This window comes from Thalassophryne amazonica, chromosome 7 (genome assembly GCF_902500255.1).
Source record: "Thalassophryne amazonica chromosome 7, fThaAma1.1, whole genome shotgun sequence".
NCBI lineage: Eukaryota > Metazoa > Chordata > Actinopteri > Batrachoidiformes > Batrachoididae > Thalassophryne > Thalassophryne amazonica.
Window position 1 is genome coordinate 97,958,757 of NC_047109.1, and position 10,537 is coordinate 97,969,293.

At 40.8% G+C, this 10,537-nt stretch overlaps 1 long non-coding RNA gene across 2 annotated transcripts; it reads left to right on the forward strand.

Annotated features, from left to right (window-relative positions):
- The first annotated feature begins 1,176 nt into the window (after positions 1 to 1,176).
- Positions 1,177 to 9,077, forward strand: LOC117514646. Of its 2 annotated transcripts, XR_004561921.1 has the most exons (4): positions 1,177 to 1,552; positions 1,638 to 1,791; positions 6,797 to 7,666; positions 7,926 to 9,077. It is a non-coding gene; the product is annotated as an uncharacterized LOC117514646 (long non-coding RNA). The 2 variants fall into 2 exon arrangements; XR_004561920.1 differs by having other exon boundaries at positions 1,178 to 1,791.
- Positions 9,078 to 10,537: the final 1,460 nt, after the last annotated feature.

A 10,537-nucleotide genomic window follows, 5' to 3' on the forward strand; every position in this document is an offset into this window, starting at 1 on the left:
TCTTTCCACATACGACCCACCTGTAACGGAGGGTGGACTGGAATAGGGAATTCGGCAGTGAAGTATTTAGGGGTGGTTATTTCTGAAGATTATGGATCGCCGCGGACTTTACTCGAGCCCCCTCTGGTGGCCGTTTTTGGCAGATGAAAATATTCCCGACCTCATTACAAATGCATGTAATTTGGTCACTTTTCAAAGGGGTCAGGCTTGTCAATAAATTCAATTTAATGTACAGTGGTTCATTTCAACTCAGCTTGGTGTCTAAATGTCACCGTTCCAGGCAGTGAGAGCTGTCAGCTGGCTGTTAGAAGCAAATTAAAGACAAAACCATACCAGCTGATTTCCACAGAAAATGCAACCCGACCTTGTTTTCATCGGGCGGCCAGTTGCGGAAGTTTGAGTTCTCGCTTTCGGATTCGCCACTTCGCCGGAAGTGACGTGTCTCCGTGGCAGAGAAGAGGGACCTATCAAATTTCGGACGAATTTTGATCAGTAAAATTGAGACACTTTGTGGGATTATGTACTCAGCCTTTTACTTAGTCATTCCTGATTATTTTATTAAATCGGTCAATCACAAAAAAAATTAAACTTTGTCTGTGAAAACAAAGATTCGAGAAAAGAGGATCATTAAGAGAAGGGAGTCTATGATATGAAGTTAAAATGGTTATAGTTTTTTTTCCTAAGACTCAATTTGTGGTCCTTTCTCCCTTAAATTTTTGAGAAGTGTTGTGGCATTATATATATTTTTTTGTCTCTAAATTGCCCATGAACGAGTAGGTGACACGATATTTAATATATTTTGAAGTACTTAAGACTATCATTAAACAGTGAAATTAATTATTTTCCGGTGTGTGAGGAGCTCAGGTTCCCGGCACGATTAAAAAGGAAACTTACGAACTTACGAGCGAGGCTCGAGGTGTTTAAGTCTGCTACCTGTTTTTTTGTTTGTTTTATTATTATTATTAAAAGAGTTTGTGTGGGTTCTCTCCTGGTGCTCCGGCTTCCTCCCACATCCAAAGACACGCAGGTTAGGTGGATTGGAAACTTTAAATTGTCCGTGGGTGTGCGTGCAGGTGTGATTGTGTTTGTTTGTCTATATGTGGCCCTGCGACAGACTGGCGTCCTGTCTATGGGGTACCCCGTCTATGATGATCTGTGACTGCTGGGATAGGCTCCACCCCCCCGCTACCCTTAACTGGGCTAAGCGGTTGAAGATGAGTGTCTATTTTGGGGATGTTCACCTCCTGACTTACACTCCAGTCCAGTTGATGGCGGCAATGTTCCTTAGGAGCTGGTTGCCAACCGCTAATTTAACACGAAGAAGAAGCGGCTCGAGGTAGGAGGAGGAGCCGGAAGTGACGTACACGTAAGAACCATTTTTTTTTCCCCCTCCGTTGGTACGTTTGTTTTGTTGTGAATCGGAGGTATTTCTGTTTAAATGCTTCATTTGTTAAGTTATGCCAGCTCGTTGTGTTGTAGGCTTTTGTACGAACACTCGTGCAAATGGAGTCAGCTTATTTACGTTTCCTAAGGATCCCGTTCGTCGAAAAGAGTGGGTGAAAGAAGTTCTCCGCACACCCGACCTGTGCTCGGCTCATTTTGAAGACAGTTTTTTTTTTTGACACTGTCCCATCCAGGATGCAGCAGCTTGGTTTCGATGTTCAGCATTCCAAAATACTGCTGCCAACAGCTGTGCCGACTATATTTCCGCGGCCTCGTCCAAGGACTCACCGTGAGAAAGCTGCTGGAAGCAGACGTCCGAAAGCTGTGGAAAAGCGGAATAAACTGAGAGTGAGTAGATTGCAAGTTGCCCTTCTCATTATCAGTTGATTATGACCAAATAGCTGACATATTAAAAAAAAAAGTTGTGGATATTCATGAACATTCAAATAACTAGATTCAATCGTGACTGAGATTTATCACGACAGTTGTTTACTACTGGTGCACAACTCGTATGATATGGCTGTCAGTGAGAAAACATACTGAAGACAGTGTGGGATCGTATTTCTTCTGTATTCGTGTCTTAGATTTGACTTGTATTACTCTCGTTTGGATGTTGTGAAAGTTGGCTCATTTAAAAATGGCGGGCTGTGGCGTCAGACCACGCCCTCCGATGTAAACAAACATGGCTGCTTTATTGATGAGTTGAACGCCTTGTTACTTTACGTAGTTACTTCATTAGCAGCTGCTGACAACTTGTAAGCAATTATAAAGTACCTAGTAATCAGATTGAATAATCAGCGAAGTAACTAACAGTTACTTTTCTGAGTACTCAATCTTAAAAATAACCATATTAGATTACTAGTTACATTCAGTAGCTTCCCCGGTCTGTGGCCTGACAACTGGCTGCTGTGTGTGTCTCTTCCCAATGTCGCAGTCTGATCTGTCCCATCATCTATCTGATCAGCTTTCTATCGGCTCAGTGTCACTCTCAACAGTTGGTGGATAAAAAAGCATCGGTCTTGTCGAAACCTTTAAATCACTAGACCGACAAGATTTTTAACTAAACATTGGTCTAGCGGGGGGAAATATCAAATAGACATAGGTCAAAAGTTACTGGCCAGTGGATTTCTTTACCCCTGCTTGCGTTTAAAATTATTATTTTGAACACAAACTGTAAGTGTTCATGAGTGACACACTCAAGTGATTCAGTACAAAACTCAGTAGTCATTCGTGTGTGTGTGTGTGTGTGTGAGAGAGAGAGAGACATTCTTTGTCTGTGCAGAATCTTGGTCATCAAGTATAGAAGTACTCTAGGCTCATGATGAACCTGTGGCATCTTGTCAGAGTCTAATTCATCTTGCCACGGTGTCGGGAGTGAAACAGAAACTAGGGATGCACCGATCCACATTTATTCACTGCCGATACGATACTATTCCGACAGAAGAGCTCTGTTTGCATTAATATTATTATCATTATTGTTTATTCTGTAATCCCAGTTATACAACTTCATGATAAAGTGTTTAGAGGAGGATTTTCTTAAAAAGAAGACCTGAATGTTCAGCTACAATTTGCTAGAAGGTACATCTGAGATGCAAGCCTAGATTTAATGTTTTGGTGAAAGAATTAAGTACTTTTATTTATTTTTATAGACTTTGATGGACTTATTTCTATAGAGTTAAAAGAGAAAAGGCAGCTCTCTCTCTCCCTCTCTCACTGTTTTCCTGCTAAGAGCAAACTTGAAACTTTTTGGAAACACAAAGCCTTTCAACTGTAAAATAAACCGTAAATTTCGAAAGGTGTCATCAACTACGCGCATGCGAGGAACTCTGGATTAATACTGAAGGATTTTGATGGAGGTTTTTTTCCCCATTCAGAGGATAGAAACACTGTTCAGCTTTGCTCTGAGCTGCCATTTAATAGTGATTCACAGCCCCGGAATGCTGAAGCGGTTGATTTGTCAGCAACAATTCAGTTCATTTTTTGGAAAATCCATGCTCGGCAACTACTGTGTATTATACAACACCAAGAAGAGTGCTGTAATGTCCTTTTTGGACACCTATCTAAAAGGGGTGGATTTGCGAGTGTTTAAATTAAATGGTGAAGTACTGAAGTACAGAAAACCCACTCACACTTACCAATATCTGCTCTTTGGCTCAAACCACCCCCTTGAACACAAGCTGGGGTGATCAGGACTCTTCAACACAGAGCCCTACAGGTGCCCACAACTTGTACGGAAAGCCCTCACAGTATGTGGGTACCCACGATAGTCCCTGGACAAAGTGCAGAAGTCCCAGAAAACAAAGAGACCAGATAGACAGGAGACGGAGACAAGAAGAAGAGTGTCTCTCCCTTATTTAGCAGGAGTAGGGGAAAAGTACAGAGGATCTTCAGACAGCACAAAATCCCAGTTTACTTTAAACCGGTTAACACCTTGAGACAGAAATTAGTTCACCCTAAGGACAGGATTCCTAGTTACAAACAGAGCAATGTAGTGTATTCTATCAGATGTCAGGAAAACTGTAATGAACACTACATAGGTGAGACTAAGCAACCTTTAAACAAGAGGCTATACCAGCACCACAGAGAGGTCGCCAGTGGACCTCAGTCTGCAGTTCATCTCCACCTGAAAGACACTAACCACACGTTTGAGGACAAGGAAGTTAAAATCTTAGCCAGAGAGAAGAAATGGTTTGAGAGAGGTGTCAAGGAAGCATTCTTTGTAAAACAGTTGAAACCCAGCCTTAACCGGGGGGTGGTCTCACACACTTTGTCCCCTGTTTACAATGGGGTACTCAGGTCTAAGCAGTTTCAGTCTTTTTTTCAGGAGAGTCATCAAGGGAGCCATCAGGGGAGGCTTCCATCCCATCATTATGAGAGTGCACAATAGGTGCTAATTATCGCTATTGTTTAGTCACTAGCCTATAGCAGTCGGCCTCTCGGTAGGAGGGGTCTGATTAGGTTAAAAACTCCAGCTTTTGTTGGCTTCTGATTTATTCTTCTCTACAAGAGTCAAGACAGAAGTCAGACTACCACAGCAAGAATTTTAGCTGAGGAAGCTTCTGTGATTTGAAGCGAAACGTCCTCACGTCAAGCAACCCAGTCCAGTCGAAGATTCAAGCTTCTCTACGATGGAAACCACCTGGACAACTGAGAGCCTACACAGAAAAAATACTGAAAGAAGCTGACTTGTATAGATACCTTAGATACATAATCAGTAATGACCTAAGTGATTACCTTGATTATAGCCAAACAATGCTGGCAGCTATATGCTCAAGGGAATATGATCCTACGCAAATTTCATATGTGTAATCTTGATGTTAAATTAGCCTTGTTTGGTTCATACTGCGCTCTTTATGTACACTAAATTAGTCATTAGATTCTCTAAATCTGTGAGTACAACTACTCTCTGCACAGTCTTTGACATAGTGTTGTCAGGCTGTGATCAGGTATTTGGTATCGGTTCATGCAGCGTTTAGACAAGTCAGTGAATCCCATCATATGTGCTATTGTTGACACCAGCTTAAAATATATAGGTCCAGAATCAGGTTACAGATGTTACATACGAACTTCACTGAATAAGTCTGTAAATGCCCACATATGGACCTATGTACATATATAAGTATTTGAACACCCTGCGGTTTTGCAAGTTCTCCCACTTAGAAATCATGGAGGGGTCTAAAATTTACATCTTAGGTGCATGCCCACTGTGAGAGACATAAATCACAATGTATGATTTTTTTTAATAATCTATTTGTATGTTACTGCTGCAAATAAGTATTTGAACACCTACCAATCAGCAAGAATTCTGGCTCACACAGACCTGTTAATTTTTCTTTAAGAAGCCCTCTTATTCTGCACTCTTTACCTGTATTAATTGCACCTGTTTGAACTTTTTACCTGTATAAAAGACACCTGTTCACACACTCAATCAATCACACTCCAACCTGTCCACCATAGCCAAGACCAAAGAGCTGTCTAAGGACGCCAGGGACAAAACTGTAGACCTGCACAAGGCTGGGATGGACTACAGGACAACAGGCAAGCAGCTTGGTAGAAGACAACAACTGTTATGATTATTTATTAGAAAGTGGAAGAAACACAAGATAACTGTCAATCTCCCTCGGTCTGGGATTCCATGCAAGATCTCACTTTGTGGGGTAAGGATGATTCTGAGAAAGCTCAGAACTACACAGGAGGACCTGGTCAATGACCTGAAGAGAGCTGGGACCGCAGTCACAAAGATTATATTAGTAACACATGATGCTATCATGGTTTAACATTCTGCAGGGCAGCAAGGTCCCCCTGCTCAAGCCAGCACATGTCCAGGCCCGTTTGAAGTTCACCAGTGACCATCTGGATGATCCAGAAAAGGCATGGGAGAAGGTCATGTGGTCAGATGAGACCAGAATAGAGCTTTTTGGTATCAACTCCACTTACCATGTTTAGAGGATGAGAACAACCCCAAGAAAACCATCCCAACCGTGAAGCATGGGGGTGGAAACATCATACTCTGGGGGTGCTCTTCTGCAAAGGGGATAGGACGACTGCACCTTATTGAAGGGAGGATGGATGAGGCCATGTATTGCGAGATTTTGGCAACCAACCTGCTTCCCTCAGTAAGAGCATTGAAGATGGGTCATGGCTGGGTCTTCCAGCATAACAATGACCCCAAACACACAGCCAGGGCAACTAAGGAGGGGCTCCGTAAGAAGCATTTCAAGGTCCTGGAGTGTCCTGGCCAGTCTCCAGACTTGAACTCAATAGAAAATCTTTGGAGGGAGCTGAAACTCCAAACCTGAAAGATCTAGAGAAGATCTGTATGGAGGAGTGGACCAAAATCCCTGCTACAGTGTGTGCAAACCTGGTGAAGAACTACAAGAAACGTTTAACCTCTGTAATTGCAAAGAAAGGCTACTGTACCAAATATTAACATTGATTTTCACAGGTGTTCAAAATACTTATTTGCAGCTGTAACATACAAATAAATTATTTAAAAAGTCATACATTGTGATTTCCGGATTTTTTTTTTTTTTTTAGATTATGTCTCTCACAGTGGATATGCACCTAAGATGAAAATTTCAGACCCCTCCATGATTTCTAAGTGGGAGAACTTGCAAAATCGCAAGGTGTTCAAATACTTATTTTCCTCACTGTATGTATTCATGAGTCTGGAATAAAGTTATTATTATATAAATATGTTCCAATTTAGTGATTGTAACTGTACATGGGCTTCAAGCAGTTTTTCAATAAATGTGGCCCTTATCAAAATTACTAATGTATGAACTAATATTGTAATCAAGCTGTGAGTTTTCCTAATCTGATCTTCTGACTTGATTGATTTATTTATTTTCAGATATTGAGAGAGGCCCTGGAAGAATCGGCTAGAGGAACTGTAAGTTATGGAATCTGTTTTAAGATTAACATTGTGGATATTTTTTTCTTTTATGTCAGTGTCCACATAAAACCACATAAAATGTGTGTGTGCCTATGTCTGTCTGCGTGTGTGTGTGGCATTCATAACACTGTAATATGTCAGTTGCTTTATTGTTCTAACAAACATAACATGTTTCCATGTCTTGTTTTACATTGTGTAATTGTTGTGGTGATGGCCAATATTCAGTGTGGATGCTAGTCACAGAAATATCTGCCTAGCATCAGACACCAGACAAGAAAAGTCTCTCCACCAAAACCGCAAGCAACCATAACAGTGAAGAAATAATCCAACAGAGGAAAATAATACAGCAACACACTCCCCACAGACCCAATCATGACACTGTGACTAGATATTGAATATGATGTCAGAGTGAACTGAAGTCATATAACCTCATAAATTTCATGTAGTTGTCATGGACTGGGATGTTTGGCTGGCTCTGTTTCTGTTTGTCTCTCACCAGGTGGCATGCGTTCAGGACTGAGTGGCTGATTAATCTGTGGCTGAGTTTGAGGACCTCACCCTCATCACCTGAAACCTGCATCACCTGAAGTTCATCGCAGCCTGATCAGGAATCTCAGCTGTAGCTCATCTTTCCTGATCAAGGGAGGCTGCATTTAAACCCTGAATACACAGTGCATGATTGCCAGAGACTTGACCTTGTGAGATCGACTTTGTGCCGACTTGGTGATCAACCTTGTTACATTGGATGCTGAAGCCGCTCCAGGTTTGACGCCACGATTCTGGGGAGAGGATTGGTGAGGTCTAACGCCATTCAGCACACTTCCTAAGGTATTTTGGTTTCTGTGATTCTCATTAATAAAGCCAGTAAATGTGGCGTTCCCTCGCGCCTCTCTGTGTTGAGCTGCTGTGCTAATTGCTCAATCAGCTTCTAACCGCAGCTAATATTTGAACTTGGTTGCTCCACACCTGCGGGGAGAATGCTGATTCTAAATTAAGCCTGGAAGTGTTTGCTGACTGTGGGCACCTTTGAACTGTCTCTCTGTGTAAGAGAGTGTTGGACTCACCTCACCTTTCCTCCTTTCTCCAGACTCGGTTCTGTCGCGGCCACCTGGTGCCGGTCCGGTCCCTGGGTCCAGTTTTGCTGTGCTCCAGCCCCTTTGAACTGCCGGGAGTGGGCCGTGTCCTCCACTTCACCAGACCGCCAACATCCTTATTTATTTGTGTACCTTTCATCTACTCTTTGTTTATTAAAATCTGTTTATATTCCAACCGTCCTCTGCTTCTGTCGTGCTGGGTCCAGTCAAAAGCTGGGTCGGTCTTCCACCCGCGTCCTACACATAGCAGTAGTATCCATTTAGCTAGTTTTAATTTAAATTCACAGTGAAACTGAATCATCTGCAATAATGCTAACTGACGCTGTTAGCTAATCAGAGAAAGTATGCATCATTGGCAGAAAAATGAAAATCTGTACAAATCATAGTTAACTTTTGTTTGGTCTCATATTTTGATGTAGAGAATCATTGATCTGAAGCTTTTATTATTACATATAAAATTATTTAAACATTATTTGGATTTCCTATTATTGTATGATATATTGGATTATGGTGGTAGCATTAAAAAATTGGTAAGTATCACTATATACAACTGTTCTTGCAGTCGAAGATATACTTTTTACTTAGAACAAAAAACACTTTCTAGCATTATATCTTATTCAGATAAAGCTGAACATATCCTTGGACCCTCTTGGAGGACTTTGCGCATTTGACACTCGTTATACTGCTACATTTTTTACATTTATATAAAAAAGTTTCTCATATATTCTGTTAAAGCTAGTGAAACAATAAACACTTCTAGGTGTGTGTGTGTGTGTGAGTATGAATGTGTTTATATGTGGCCCTGCCACAAACTGGTGTTCTGTCCAGGGTGTATCCTGCCTCATACCCTATGATCAGTGGGATAAGCTCGAGCTCCCTGTGACCTGATCTTGGATAAGCGGTTGAAGATGAGTGTATGTGAGTTTTGGATGGGTATGAAATAGTCATTCTAGGATTCTAGGCTTGTCTAAGTTAACACATAGTTGTGTAGTACCATTGTCTGTTATTTCCCATTGGTTTTTTCATATACCCCAAGTACACTTTGAGATGGCGAAACTGTGAAAGGAAAGTAATAAGTACGGTGGGATGGACGGTCTAGTTCAGCAGTACCTTAATGTGAAATATATGGATATGATTCAGATATTTACAAATGAATCTAAAACTCCAGTTACAGCAAAGACAGGGGCCTTAGTTTATATCCCCCAATTTTATAATTCGATCATAAAAAGGCCGTCAGATCATTTATGTTCATTCATGTTTTCTGTGGAACTGCCAGCAGTTTTGCTCGCACTGTGGTAGGTAGAGGAGGTGACGTTTAGTCACCATGTCATCTGTATGAATTCAATAACAGCATTAATCAGCATTTCAAATGGCAAATCTGCAAACCAAACCCGATCAGTGAGATTCTTCAAAGCTTATTTAAACTACAACAGCATATTTCAGTACATTTCATGTGGGTTCCATCTCATTCTGAAATGGAGGCCAATGAAGCAGTAGATCAGCTGGCAAAAGCAGCTCTCAAATCAGGAATATAGATCAACATTCCACTTGGTAAATTTGAAGTCAAAACAATCAAGACAAATGAATAAAGCATGGTAAAATACGACAGGGAATCTATGGTTCAGTTTTTACATAAAATTTCGGGGACATGTATCAAGGAGATAGGGGAGATGGAGATGTAGGGAAGAAGAAGTAATCACACGACTACGAATAGGTCATACAGGTTTACATCATACTATCAACATGATGGGAAATCATGAAACCAGTGTGTGGAGGACTTATTGTAGCCTGTCTTTTGTGTTTATCTATCCTGTGTTATTTCATTTTTGTTTATTTTTACCTTTAATTTCTTTCTATATCGGTTTAATTTTATTTAGGAATTCTTCAATTTTGTTTTATTTATTTATTGCCATTATTTTCATGTTTTGATGCTTTACATAAACGTATGCCACTGCATTTTAACTGTTACAATATATATATATATATATATATATATATGTACTGAGAATTGTCACTGTATTCCTTTGTTGTTCTAATAAAGTCCTAAAAAAAAAAAATTCGCCACATTTCCTCACTAATATGGGATGCATCAAACTCCGTTGATGCTTCACACCCTGACAGTTGGTGGCGGCAATCCACCGTGACCGTTTGTAAACTGCCAATAAACTCAACAGAAGAAGAAGGCAACCAGCAAAGTCGATCATAGAAATTATAAAGACTAGATGCCGCATTGGTTGCTGAGGTGCAAGAAATGCGGCCGCCATCTTGGATCGGTCATCGTAGTGATTCCAGCATAAGGCAGAGTGAAGGATTGATCTTGTTTATTTTTTTTTATTTTAACCTTTCTATATTAAAGTTGTTTGTTCTTTGTTATTTTCTGTGTTCTTTTAGCACTGTGTAAAGCGCTATATAAATATAATGTAGTAGTATTGTTATAATAAGGTGCTGAGAGCTGCAGAGAGGGTGAAGCTTCAGCAAAGCTCCAAATGTGTCAACAGTCACACGCACCTGGTCCAGGAGGAGATTGGAACGTAGGATGTTTTTCTGCACCACAATGCCAAACTCATCTCTTGACCTGCAGAAAGGGAGAATGAGAAAGAAGCTC